This window comes from Polypterus senegalus, chromosome 1, assembly GCF_016835505.1.
Source record: "Polypterus senegalus isolate Bchr_013 chromosome 1, ASM1683550v1, whole genome shotgun sequence".
NCBI lineage: Eukaryota > Metazoa > Chordata > Cladistia > Polypteriformes > Polypteridae > Polypterus > Polypterus senegalus.
The window spans coordinates 324,451,959-324,466,070 of record NC_053154.1 but is presented as its reverse complement, the minus strand read 5'-3'; the positions used below and the strand labels follow the sequence as shown (position 1 = coordinate 324,466,070).

Here is a 14,112-nt window from a genome sequence, read left to right as displayed (position 1 = left end):
ACCATCACCAGTATCACTTTCTCTGGCCAAAATATTCCTCTTTCCACATCTGTTACCAATTTGGGTGTTAAATGGACTCTGAACTCACCTTTGACACCCACATCAAACACCTCTGTAAGTCATCTTTTTACCACCTCAATAACATTGCCAAACCCCGCCCAACACACACCCTGGCAGATGCAGAGAAGCTCGTCCATGTATTTGTCTCCTCCAGGCTGGATTACTGTAATGCGCTACTCATCGGGATTCCTGGCGAGAGTATCCAGAGACTCTAGTATATCTAGAACAGCGCTGCCAGGATTCTGATGAGGGTGCGAAAGTATGACCACATCACTCCCATCCTGAAAACCCTTCACTGGCTCCCTGTCCCACTCAGAATAGAGTACAAGGTCTCCCTTCTTACCCATCAGTGCATTCATGGACATGCCCACCTTTACTTACAGGAACATCTCACCCCTCATACTTCCTCGCACTCCCTCCGCTCTGTACAAGCTAACACTCTCCAAGTCCCTAGAACCAAGCTCAGCAGCATGGGTGATATGCCTTTTTCATCTGTGGCGCCGAGGCTGTGGAACGCCCTCCCTGACTACCTGAGAGCCCCACAGTCGGCCGATGCTTTTAAACAAAACTTAAAAACTCATCTTTTTAGAAAGACATTTTGTTAAAGTATTTTATAGATCCTCTTGTTTATTACTTTGTTTTTACTCTGTAGCACTTTGAGATTGCTAAAATATAAAGCGCAATACAAATAAAATGTATTATTATTATTATTAAAAAACAGGGTTCAAGACACTATGAGGCCACACAAAACCTAATCATGACATGCTAAATAGATCTCAATGAAAATTGAACTGTCTCAACAAATTTCCTTGAAGATGAAGTGTGCCACATTTGAATAAAATTGGTCCACAGGGGGCAGTGTTGTTTCATGCGGATAGACAGACATATATGCAAAAGCACCTGAAAAAGACCACTCACCAACCACCATATAGAGGGACTGCAGTTCCTATGAGCTTTTATAGGGCTGGGAGCAGTCCTTCAATGGAGATTAACAGATGGCCCCACCTCTTGGGGAACCACCCACAAAACATAAGGAACAAGACAGAACATGCTCTGATACATAGAAACGAGGCAGTAATTACAAATGACAAAAATTATGTAATTATACACATAACAACCCTAGCTATCATAAGTGATAATATTTGAAAGATAAAACATGAACAAAAAAGGAATTCAAACATAAGTCCCTCCCTGGCTTAACCATAATATCACCATTTGACCAATCAGAATGTACCTTTCTTGGGCCTGTTGACACTCCTCCTCCCTCGTCCTCTGGCTTCTCTAGTGCCCCCTTCTGTTGAAACCTGGTATTCTGCTTTCTTTCTGTTTTGTGGCTCTGCTTTCCAAACATCCTAAAAATGAAATTCAGAAATGATTATTGATTAATAGTCTACTTTTATTGAGAAAGCAACTGAGTGAAGAAACAAGATGTATTTCTTAAAAAGGACCTTTAGCACTGCTCATTTTAGGATTATGTTTCACTTTTTTTTTTTTTTTGTATTCATTCAGCAGTATAACATTTTTATTGCAGATTTCAAATGGAGTTTCTTCAGCGGGAGGCGAGCGGAACTGTGGTGTCCCACCAATCAACAAGAGGTAAAATCACCACAAGCAGACTTTGTACTTGAGAACAAGAGGGCAAAACTGCACTGAAAGATGAGCCTCAGGGGCAACCGGTGGGGAGGATTCCGTTCTGGTATTTGGTAGTCCCACCATCTTTGGCATTTTGTTTCTGATCTATAGAGCACTGTCTCGATGTGTTTATTCTTTATGTACAGTTTTGTTTTTCAGGCCATAGACTTGACATTTGGGACTCTGATACTTCTTAGCAGAAGTCAGGCTTTGGACATACTGTACAATTAACTGTAAGGGCAGCTTGGGGTCCGAATGAGTGACACAAAATGCTACCGTGGGATCAGTCGACACAGAAAGAGCAACACCTGGGTTCAGTTGGTGGTGTGATGGTCAGCACACTTGCCTTTCCACCAACTGACTTAGGTTCGACCTCCATCAATTACATTTAACTTTTACTTTAATCAAATATACCCCTCACTATTTGTGCCTTGGAATCAGGTTGACCTTGGTGGGGCCATATTGTCTCTGAAGGTATTTACAGCAGTTTGGGGTCACAAGAATCCACTCTCACCAGTGCACCACCATCACAAGATGCCTGACACTGCTTTTCTGCCATAGTTGAAGTTGTACTCCACTGGCTTCACGGTGACTCAAATCTTATTACAGATTAGGATTATATTTAGTTTAAATACAGTCATTTTCTACTTGAAATGTACAGTGGACTTTCTTACCTGAAGAAGGGGCCTGAGTTGCCACGAAAACTTGCATATTGTAATCTTTTTGGTTAGCCAATAAAAGGGGTCATTTTGCTTGACTTCTCACTACATCCATAATGGCTAACACCATACAACACCCTAGTACTGCAGTGGACATTTGAAATTGTAACCTGGCAAGTCAGTTGTAATAACATAAATAAAGCCAACCTGGTGCCTGTTTGTATGCTTATAGATAGATAGATAGATAGATAGATACTTTATTAATCCCAAGGGGAAATTCACATACTCCAGCAGCAGTATACTGATACAAAGAAACAATATTGAATTAAATAGTAATAAAAATATGCATATATAGTTGAAAAAAGTACTAACACCCCTTCAATACAATTCAATTTATTTTTGTATAGCCCATAAAATCACACAAGGGGGGCCGCAATGGGCTTTAACAGGCCCTGCCTCTTGACAGCCCCCCAGCCTTGACTCTCACCTTTTACACACACTATTGTGTTGTACACTTCACTTTAAATGAATAAATTTACCATTTTGCCTGGCAATCAACACTGAGTAACTCATAATGACAAAGTGAAAGGTTTTGGAAAACAGAAATCTTACTCATATCAGATATTCACAGCCTTAATTCAGGAATTTGTACAACCCCTTTGGCAGCAACTGCAGCTGCAAGTCTTCGAGGATACGTCTTTACAAACTTTGCACTGCTGAATTTGGGCATAATAGCCAAGTCTTCCTGGCAGATCCTCTCAAGCTCCACTAGACTGAATGGGACGTGTCCATAAACTACCATCTCCATGTCACTCCACAGATGCTCTATGGCAGGGGTCGCCAGCTCTGGTTCTGGAGGGCCCCAGTGGCTGCAGGTTTTCATTCTAAGCCTTTTCTTAATTAGTTTTTGCTACTAATTAACTTATTTTGAATTCATTTTAATGGACTTGCTTTATTAAGATTTGTTCCCCTGAATTTCTTCATTGTATGAAATGTGACGTGAGTGAGCCAACAGAAGACCAACTCAAACTCCAGCCAATTTCACTCCAACCAGATGCTTAATTAGACACTGGTCATTGTTGTTAATTAAACTCGATCTTTAATTCCTTGGCTTGTTGCTGCTCTTGTGATGCAATAGCAGACATTTCAGAAAGTGTTGATTTTCTCTTTTCTAACACCACTGTTAAAATGTTTTGGTTCCTGAGCAAATCAGCATTCATGAGATCTTCATCTTTCTTTATTTTCAGATATTTTATGATGGACACAGTTTGCTGGTCATGTTTTGGCTCATTTTGTATCTCATTATTGTTTGGCAGCTAATTAAGGAAAAAGAAACAATTAAGTGGTCTGAGTCTTCAAGAGCAAGTCAGTTAAAATTAATTCAAAAGAAGTTAATTGGCAGCAAAAACAGGTCACTAATTAAGAAAAAGGTTAGAATGAAAACCTGCAGCCATTGGGGACCCCCTGTTCTATGGGGTTATTCTGTGATGTTCTGTGTTTCTACCATAGCCACTCCAGCATTGCCTTGGCGGTATGCTTTGGGTCATTGTGCTAAATGGTGTGCCATCGCCCCAGTCTGAGTTTGTGTACACTCTAGAGCAGGAAACGCCATCTATTTGGTTTTCCTTTCCATCCTTTCATGAATTCTGACCAGTCTCTATGTCCCTGCCACTGAGAAGCACCCTGATATCATGATACTGCCACCACCACATGTCACCATAAAGATGGTATTAGACAGGTGATGAGCAATGCCTTGACTTCCCCAGACATAGTGCTTGGCGTTCTGCCCAAAGTATTCAGTGTTTGTCTCATCAGACCACAGAATCATTTTTCCTCAAGCCTGTAGAGTCCTTTAAACTGCCATATGCTTTTATTCAAGAGTGGTTTCTATCTGGCCACTCTACTATAAAAGCCTGATTAATGGAGTGCTGCTGAGATGGTTGTCCTTTCAACAAGTTCCCCCATCTCATCAGAGGATTTCATCTCCATTAGTGTGACCATTAGGTTCTTGTTCATTTCTCTGACCATGGCCCTTTTTGCTCGGTTACTCAGTTTGGCCAGACTGTCATCTCTAGGAAGAGTCCTGGTGCTTCCAAACATTTTGCCCTTGACAAAGCCCTGGGAACACTCGGAGCTTTACAGATGGTTTGATCCTCTAACCCTGATTTATGCCTCACCACAATTTCATCACGGAGGTCTACAGAGAGTTCCTTTTTCTACTTGGCTTCTTTTTGTCCTGATATGCAGTGTGAATTGTGGGACTCCCTATGTATGCCTTTCTAAATCCTGTCCAATCAATTCAGTTGGCAACAGGTGGACCTCAGTCAAGTTCTGGAAACATCTCAAGGAGAATTAAGGCAAACGGGACCAACAGATGGCAATTTGGAGTGACACAGTACTCTGAATACTTCAATGAACGAGAGATTTCAGGTTTTGATTTTTTATGAATTTGCCATCCTTTCTGAAAACACATTTTCACTTTGTCATTCTGGGTTATCGAGTGTAGACTGATGGGCAGAAATGGTATATGTTATCAATTTAAAATTAAAGTGTGCGATCTGAATACTTCCCCATTTCATTGTATGTATGCTTGTGATTTTGTTCAGGCGTCTCTCCAAAATGGCTGTTTGTATTGTCATTCAAAGTGGATTACACCTCAGGGATTGCCCAGCCTAAACTATACAGCAGACCTTATGGCGTCACAATGCAGTCATTCTGGTATCGTCAGGTTTCTGTTGCTGAGCACCTTTACAGTGTGGAAGGCTAACTTAATGTTGATTGGTTGAAGGCGAATGACAGTCTGACTGGGGCGGCTCAGAGGCGGAACGGGTAGCAACTTTATTGGGAGGTGATAATGGAGAGTCTGTCTTTAGGACAGAGACTTCACTCATCCTGTCAAATTATCCTGGATATTTCAGTAGGCATCACAGCCAGAAGTTGTACTCCACTGGCCTCATGCTGACTCAAATCTTATAACAGATTAGGACTGTATTTAGTTTAAATACAGTCATTTTCTACTTGAAATTTACAGTGGACATTTGAAATGGTAACCAGTCGAAGTCGCTCCTTACATGGGCAACTTCTTTGTCACTCACTCAGATGAGTCTAAAATTTAATTTTATAGCTAAGTTTGGAAATTCAACATGGGCATCAGCAGTAGGAGTTGACTGTTTTAAGTGTAATTGTGCCTACTTGTCTTCTAATAAAGAGCCGAAGGTCAAATACAAAAGTATCATCAAAATATGAAAACAAAAGGTGTGCATTATTAGTATGACATTCCCAGACCCACTTAATCAAATTCAGGAAAGTGATGGGCTCATGGGTTCATCCCAGCAAGTCAAAGGAGGTTATACCTACGCTGTCTCGTGCATTGGTGAGGCCTCACCTGTGCTACTGTGTGCAGTTTTTGCCTCCATATTAGAAAAAAGACATAGCAGCACAAGATAAAGTCCATAGAAGAGCAACATGGCTGAGTCCAGGAGTGAGCGGTCTGAGCTGTGAGGAGAGACTGAATAAGATGAGCCTTTTCATTTTAAGCAAATGGAGATTAAGAGGTGACGTGATTGAAGGGTTTTAAATTATAATAGGAATTAGTCCAGTGGATCAAGACGGTGACTTTAAAATGAGTTCATCAAGAACACAGGGATGCAGTCGGAAACTTGCTAAGGGTAAATTTCATACAAACGCTAGGAAGTTTTTTTTTCACACAGACACATAGAATAAAGTCGTGTAGTAGAAAGCTGCAGAATTTTAGGGACGTGAAAATCTCGACTTGATGTTATTTTGGAGAAATGTGCTGGATGGGATTAGCAAGCTTTGTTGATCTGAACGGCCTGTTCTCACCAACAGTTTTCAAATGTTCAACAGCATTTGGTTCAGAGCAGAATCCAGCCCTAAATGGGATGCTGGCCCATAGCGGGGCACACTCACAAACACCCAGAAGGCAAAAATGTAGAAATGCTAACATTAATGTAGCAAAAAAAAAAGATAATGACACAGTAGCAGACCTGCGTAGCAGGCCTGCTGCGTTTTGGATCTAATTTCCTGGAATTCACCTGGTTGTTGTCCATTTGGAATCTGTCTGTAGGTTTGCGCAGGGTGTTCTTGTTGTCCTCTCACATCACCAAATACATGAATGTTAAGGTGATTGAACATTAAAACATTAGAAAAGCTGTGACAAGAACGGGCCACTCAGCCCAACAAGCTTGTCCATCCTATTCATCTAAAATAACAAGTCAAGGACTCCTGTTCTCCATCACATTACTTTTTATTTATTTCATGTGTCTGTGGTTCACTGTGTGAAGAAAAACTTCTTAATACCTGTGTGAAATTTACCCTTAAGTTTCCAACTGTGTCCCCATGTTCTTGATGAACTCATTTTAAAGCCACCGTCTTGATCCACTGGACTAATTCACGTCATCATTTTAAACACTTCAGTCAGGTCTCCTCTTAAACTTCTTTTGCTTAAACTGTAAAGGCTCAGCTCTTTCAATCTTTCCTCCTAACTCATCACCTGTAGTCCTGGACTCAGCCTCATCGCTCTTCTCTGGACCTTTTCTAGCCCTGCTGTGTCCTTTTTTGTAGCCTGGAGACCAAACCCGCACCCAGTACTCCAGATGAGGCCTCACCAGTGTGACATAAAGGCGCTATATAACCTGACATTCTGTTAGCCTTCTCAATGGCTTCTGAACACTGTCAGGAAGTCCACTATGACCCCTAAATCCTTTTCATAAGATATATTTTTGATTTTCTGACCTCCCCTTGTGTATTCATACCTCAGATTTTCACTTCCTATGCGTAATACTTTAGATTTACTCACAACAGCCATACCACATGCACTTCAGAAGAGGTCATCCACCTGAAGCTAAACATGGTCAGGCCCAGCCAGTATTTGGATGGGAGACCATCTTGGAAATGCTTGGGCTGCTGCTGGAAGAGGTGACGGTGAGGCCAGTAGGGGACTCTTACCCTGTCATGTGAATGTGGATCCTGATGCCCCAGTGCAGTAACAGGGACAAATGGCGCCGTCCTTCAGATGAGACGTAAAACCAAGGTCCTGACTGTCTGTCTGTGGTCATAAAAGTTCCCTGGACATCCTTTGAAAAGAATAGGGCGTATCCTGATGTCCTGGCAAAATTGCCCACTACGGTCATGTCATTCTGGCCTCCTAATCATCCCCTATTTCTAATTGGCTCTCTCTCACCACTTCACCACCTAACACCTCATGTGTGGTGAGTGTGCTGGCACACAAATGGCTGCCGTCTCATCCTCCAGGTGGATTCTGCACATTGGTGGTGGCTCCCCGCTCACTGAAGTGCTTTGACTAGTGAGAAAAGTGCCATATAAATATAAAGAATTATTATTATTATTATTATTTATTGTCTAATCCTGTTTCCTGCCTGTTTGGTGCTGCTAGAATAGGCCCCTGCTTCCCACAACCCTGAATTGAACTGAGCACGCCTCAGAATGTTAATTATTATTGTAAAATATGATCACCATCATAATCGTCATCCATGGTGAACTGCTACCCAGTCCTGCCTTACGACGGATACTGTCAGGATGGGCTGGATCCCCTGTGAGTCGTCATTCTCCATCTGTTAATTCAAGCTGCTTATTTCAGTTTGGTGGGCCGCAGGAAGTCAGAGTCTATTTTAAGATGATAATGTTATTTGTTTAGCAGACACTTTTACCCAAAGTGACTTACATAATCTATTCTTGTATGAATTTTTAAATTGAATTTTGTAAAGCTGATCAAAGCAGCCAAGGTAACGCTGCTAAAGCCATAAAAAGAACATTTGTTTCAGAGGATTACTTTGACATTTCATCCCAGTCTCTTTATCCTCCATAATAAGATGATGCCTATGGTTTACACTGTGGGCTTAATAATAAATATTATTAACAAATACAAATATGGACATTAATGTATTTCTAACAGGTGCTCTTCTTATGTAGGTCTGGGATTGCTGGTCTGGTATTATCTATTTACTTTCTCCATTAATGGACCAAAACCATCATCTTAAAAAAAGGCCTTTATGGGATGCTCACATGAATTCAAACATCCCAAAGGCGTGTACATAGCTTGTGAATCTTTGGGGGGAAAAAGCAGAAAACCCTAATAAAAACCTACATGGCCCTGGGGTTAACATGCAAACACTACACAGATATTGACAGTGAATGAACTTGGGTGCATAGGACAATGTTTAAAATCGGAAATGAAGTAATAAATAAAGTCGATTTTATATACAAGTGTAGGTGGCGTCAAATCAACGGAACCAAAAATTGCACATATTTGGCTGAAGGTCAGACATTTTAGTAGTCTGTGCGATGCCAACGGGACAGTCATAACCTAGTTTTAAATAATGCATTTAAAGAGGAACATAATTGCCTTGTCATTTACTCGCACCACAAAGTATCTCAGTTCGTAGATTTGCACTGGTGTGTAGCTCGGGTGGTGAGCTGTGAACCCGCAGTGTCCAGCTCAGAAGCTGTCTCCGTACAGAACTCTTTTTTTGCTTTCAGCTGCACAGATAACGCTTCTGAACACTGCGGGCATCATGTTTACTGGTGATACCAGCTGTGCTCTGTCTCTCTCCCTCAGTTCCCATCATTTCCACACAAAACAACACCAATCCCATCCTTTTTGCCAAGCGTATCGCTGAGGATTCGAACCACAAGATTCAGTTCGCAGATTCACACTGTGGTAATTTCGCCTACAATGTCTGGATTACAATGCCCTTCAGAAACAGTTATGGCTAAAAGGGGGCACACCAGCTCCCCAAATCCAACACAACCTGATACAGACAAAATTGACAAGCACAACACAGGCTTTTATTTGGCCTTGGGAAACTCTTCCCAATCGTTTCCTATAATAAAGCACCAATAAAGCACAAAGTACTTTCTCTTTGCCTTTCCTTCTCTCTGTCTTTGTGTCTTTCTCACTCCTTCCTCCTCCTCCACTCCTCCCTAAGCAAGCTTCATCCCTCTTCTTCCGGACTCTTGCTCCCCTTGTAGTGGCAGGCAGCACCTTTCAAGCGATCCCTGGAAGAACTTCCCAAAGACCCGATCCAGAAGCGCATCTGGGTAAGGCTGGAGCCCTATGAAGTAGAGCTCCACAGTCCCCATGGTACTCATGGCACCCAACAGGGCTGAGGTACAAAACTCCAATTCCCATGATACCCTGTGGGAAACCATGGCGCTGCTGCAACAAAGGGGGGCTACCATCTTGCACTCTGCGGAGGTAGTGCCCTGTTCATGTCTGCTCTCCCAGTCCTTCTGTTATGGAGGCGACCTGGCCAGGTCCCAATGTCACAGGTTTGTGGCTGACCACTAACAGTACCACAGTGCAGATATGCAAACTGGGTAATTTTGTAGAGGCGAGTCCACAGCAATACACTTGGCATAGTCAGCTGGGTTTGCACTATGGATGGGAGGAATGTGGTGGTGGGTTGTGTGAGACGGTGAGGGCTGAGTAGACACCACAACTGATGTCATCAGGAACTCCACTTGAAGTGTTAAGACACAATATCTGCTTGGCCAAGGCTGTGAACCTCCTGTTAGCTTCCATCCATCCATTATCCAACCTGCTATGTCCTAACTGCTGGAGCCAATCCCAGCCAACACAGAGTGCAAGGCAGGAAACAAACCCCAGGCAGGGTGCCAGCCCACCGCAGGGTGCACACACACACACACACCCACTAGGGCAGCGCTTCCCGATTCATTTTACCCTTGCACCCCCTGTGACGGACGAGGCCGATTTCGCATCCCCTTGGTTTGAGAAGCAGTATGAAAAAATATGAGGTTAATGCAGAAAAGCAGATCACCAATTGAAGCTTTATGAATAATCGATACTTTATTCACCATCAATAATTGTTTTGGTAAAGCCATACTCAGTGTAATCCTCCTTCCATTTTCTAATTTTTTTGCCACTAGCCATGATTAAATGAACGGTAAAAAAGTAAGAGCGAATCGACGGTGACTTATTGAGGCAGGCAGACGACGGCACAATAGCACGCGGCCTCGATGTAGTGTGCGTCAAGTCGATCTAAAATGCGCGGTCAGATTCAAAAAAATATATCTTTTCAAGTTCTATTTGGATATAAGTAGGTTCTATTTAGTCAACAGAAATATCTTTGGTAGGAATGTAAGTTGAATTTAGTCTTTAAATTTCTATGGTGAAGAAAAATGTATGCAATGATGACTAAATTTAACTTACATTCCTACCAAAGATATTTCTGTCGACTAAATAAAAATAACTTATATTTAAAATTTAAATAGAACTTGAACAGATACGATAGTTCATAATACCCACGCAGCACTAAGTGCACGTAAGAGCGGGAGTCATCCGTTTTAACAAGCAGTGTATTGCACTGATACGAAATAACCTGCCCATTTATTTATTTAAGAATGGATAGATAAATTAAGATTTTGTACAAATAATGTTTTTCATTTTTCTTCCTTGATGGATTCTGGCACCCCCAGTAACAGTTGCTCGCACCCCTTTAGCACCCCAATTGGGAAGCGCTGCACTAGGGACAATTTAGGATCTCCAATGCACCTAACCTGCATGTCTTTGGACTGCGGGAGGAAACCCAAGCAGACACGGGGTGAACATGCAAACTCCACGCAGGGAGGAACCAGGAAACGAACCTGGGTCTCCTAACTGCGAGGCAGCAGCGCTACCCACTGCGCCACCGTGCCGCCCTCCTGTTAGCTTAATAATAATAATACATTTTGTTTATATAGCGCCTTTCTCATGTTCAAGGCACTTCACAGTGTCTCATAAAGAAACAGCAGGCATATGTAACATTGGATACAGTACAGATGTTTCCTAATTAGAACATTAAAAACATAGATACAGGATATGCAAAGGCATTAAATAAAGTAAACGACAGTAAACCAGAGTAAAATTCTACATTCAGTAGTAAAAGAAAGCCTATCATTTGTGATATAACACACACACACAAATTAGACAAAGTGTCTGGGACAGAGAGGAGGCAGAATGTCAGTTTTAAGTTAAAAGCCTTCCTGAACTGAGGAGTTTCAAGTTATTTTTTAAAAGAATGAATGGAGTCAGCTGCTTTAATTAATTTCGGGAGGTCAGGCTGATAAGAGACTGTTTCTGAAGGCGCTTGTAATCCAGACGTCACGAGTTTGTGGCTGGTCTACAGCAGCTATCACAGTTTAAATCTTGTACTGAGTGCTGACTCTCATGGTGTGACATAACAGCAATGCACTTGATAAAAAGGACTAGATGAGGAGTTCTTCTATGAGCTCACACTGCTAGGAGATCCCGTCTGAGCCAGACGACGCAGGTTTGCCGCTGACCACCAGCCATTCACCACAGTGCAAATATGCAAACTGAGATTCTTTGATAGATAGACAGATAGATAGATAAGAAAGGCACTATATAATAGATAGATAGATAGATAGATATGAAAGGCACTATATAATAGATAGATAGATAGATACTTTATTAATCCCAAGGGGAAATTCACATACTCCAGCAGCAGCATACTGATAAAAAACAATATTAAATTAAAGAGTGATAAAAATGAAGGTATAACAGACAGACAATAATTTGGTATAATATTAATGTTTACCCCCCTGGGTGGAATTGAAGAGTCGCATAGTGTGTGGGAGGAACGATCTCCTCAGTCTGTCAGTGGAGCAGGACGGGGACAGCAGTCTGTCGCTGAAGCTGCTCCTCTGTCTGGATATCACGGATGTTAAACTGTCCAGCTCCATGTCTTTGTGGTGTGAATGCAAATCAATACAACGATGCTAAGAATGTAATTTAATTTGTAACACAATAAACACAGAAATGTGAACAATTTAGAGAAAGTTAGATAGACGCCACATACTCTATGTCTTCTTCACTACCAATGCATTAACAGAACATCAAGTTTGATTTAAATCTGTGCCTTTCATTGTCGGCAGCGTTAACCTCCTTAGCGTTAGACGCAAGTGTCACTCTGGCCACTGTATAGATGCTTCTCATGTAAGCATTAAACTGAGGAGTACTTGGGCTGTAAAAGTGCCAACAGCGTTACTCGGGCAACAGTATAGGTGTGTCCTGCATAAGCATCAGGCCCAAGTGTTACCCGGGCAACGTTGAAGCCGCATCTTCTCCTAGCTTCATAATGGCATCTCGTAAGAAATGCCTCTCATCAGCAGTGATGATGAAGTTAATTTCAATTCAGGCAGTAAAACTGAAACAATCAGTGAAACCGAAAGGAATTCTGGGAATCTGAAAGGGATGCTTACATCACATGCACATATTCTGTACATATTATTATTGTTATTATTATTATTATTATTTGTATCATTTATTATACTTGCTACACTTCTGACTTTGTACTTTTAGTGTTTTGTCCATTTTACAGTAGAAGGATGAATTTTAATAAAAATGTCATTTTTTAGGGTCCTCCCTGTGTGAAGTTTGCATGTTCTCCCCGTGTCTCCGTGGGTTTCCTCCGGGCGCTCCGCTTTCCTCCCACAGTCCAGAGACATGCAGGTTAGGTACATTGGCGATCCTAAATTGTCCCTAGTGTGTGCTATGTGTGGGTGTCCTGCGGTGGGCTGGCTCCCTGCCCGGGATTTGTTCCTGCCTTGCGCCCTGTGTTGGCTGGGATTGGCTCCAGCAGACCCCCGTGACCCTGTAGTTAGGATATAGCGGTTTGGATAATGACTGACTGCCAAAAAATGCAACGCTTTTTAAATGTTTTTTTGAGGAAAAAATGTAACGCAAAGGAGGTTAAGTGCTAACCAATATTTAGCTCTGAGTCTGTAGCATAAATGTGCAAATCCAATAATAATTAATAAACTGTTTATAACTTACTGAAATGTGAAAAAATTAATAAATCTGACATCAGTTGGTTTCTGTTGTTTACTAATCAGCTTTAAACTCGGGTGTTGAAATCAAAAGTTAGGAAGTACATGACGAAGAATACAAAATGTTTGGACTGAATAAGTAAAACGGATTGATCCTTGTTCTTTTATAAAAACACAGAAAATTATCTGAGCATGGATGAGGAAAATCTTCCATCATTTAAATTCTTACAGATATTTATTTTTAATCTGTTATCCAATATAAAATATAACAACTAAGTCCCACATTTACGATGTCAGAAGCTGACTTTAAAGCTGATTGGCTGAAAATGAAGGACAGTCCTCAAACAATAACTAGTGTGATGGTTCAGGAACAACAGAAACCCAACGCAATTCCAAATCCTTTACAAATTCCTAGTCATATTAACAAAATGTTATGGTAAGATGCTCCCCTGCTTTCTAATTTAGAGCACCTCATGTTTTATTACTAAGTGGCAAAAACAAATTTTCTTGCTGTTTCCATAGGTGTTCAAGAACAGATCACCTCTAATTCCACCCATTTGAGCTCCAGAAATTTACAAGAAGGTAATCAGGTGTATTTCATGTCAAGCTTTGGTAGATTGTGTAGTGAGATGTCTTTGTAATTTTACATAAGGGGGTGCTACACAAAACCAGACGTGAAGCTCTCAGTCGCGCATTTGCTCTGACACCATGACAGAAGATAGAAAACAGGCAAATGTAATGAAGCACTGGGAGGTAACACCTAATCGAAAAGTGATCAAAAATCTAATCATCAAAACCCAAAATGCTAACGAAATTCAAAGTTAAAATTCATAGCCAGAAATTTGAACTAGAATGAAACACACTAGACTTGCACAGATTTGAACAAGTCCTCAACAACATGGAACTGCCACCTTTGTATTGTCACAACAAC

At 41.4% G+C, this 14,112-nt stretch overlaps 1 long non-coding RNA gene across 1 annotated transcript in view; it reads right to left on the bottom strand.

The window, feature by feature from the left end:
* Positions 1-14,112, bottom strand: part of LOC120515911 — a 122,835-nt gene that overhangs the window by 85,204 nt on the left and 23,519 nt on the right. The window contains exon 2 of the long non-coding RNA XR_005630731.1: positions 1,295-1,412. This is a non-coding gene — a long non-coding RNA (uncharacterized LOC120515911). The remainder of the gene's footprint in view (positions 1-1,294; positions 1,413-14,112) is intronic.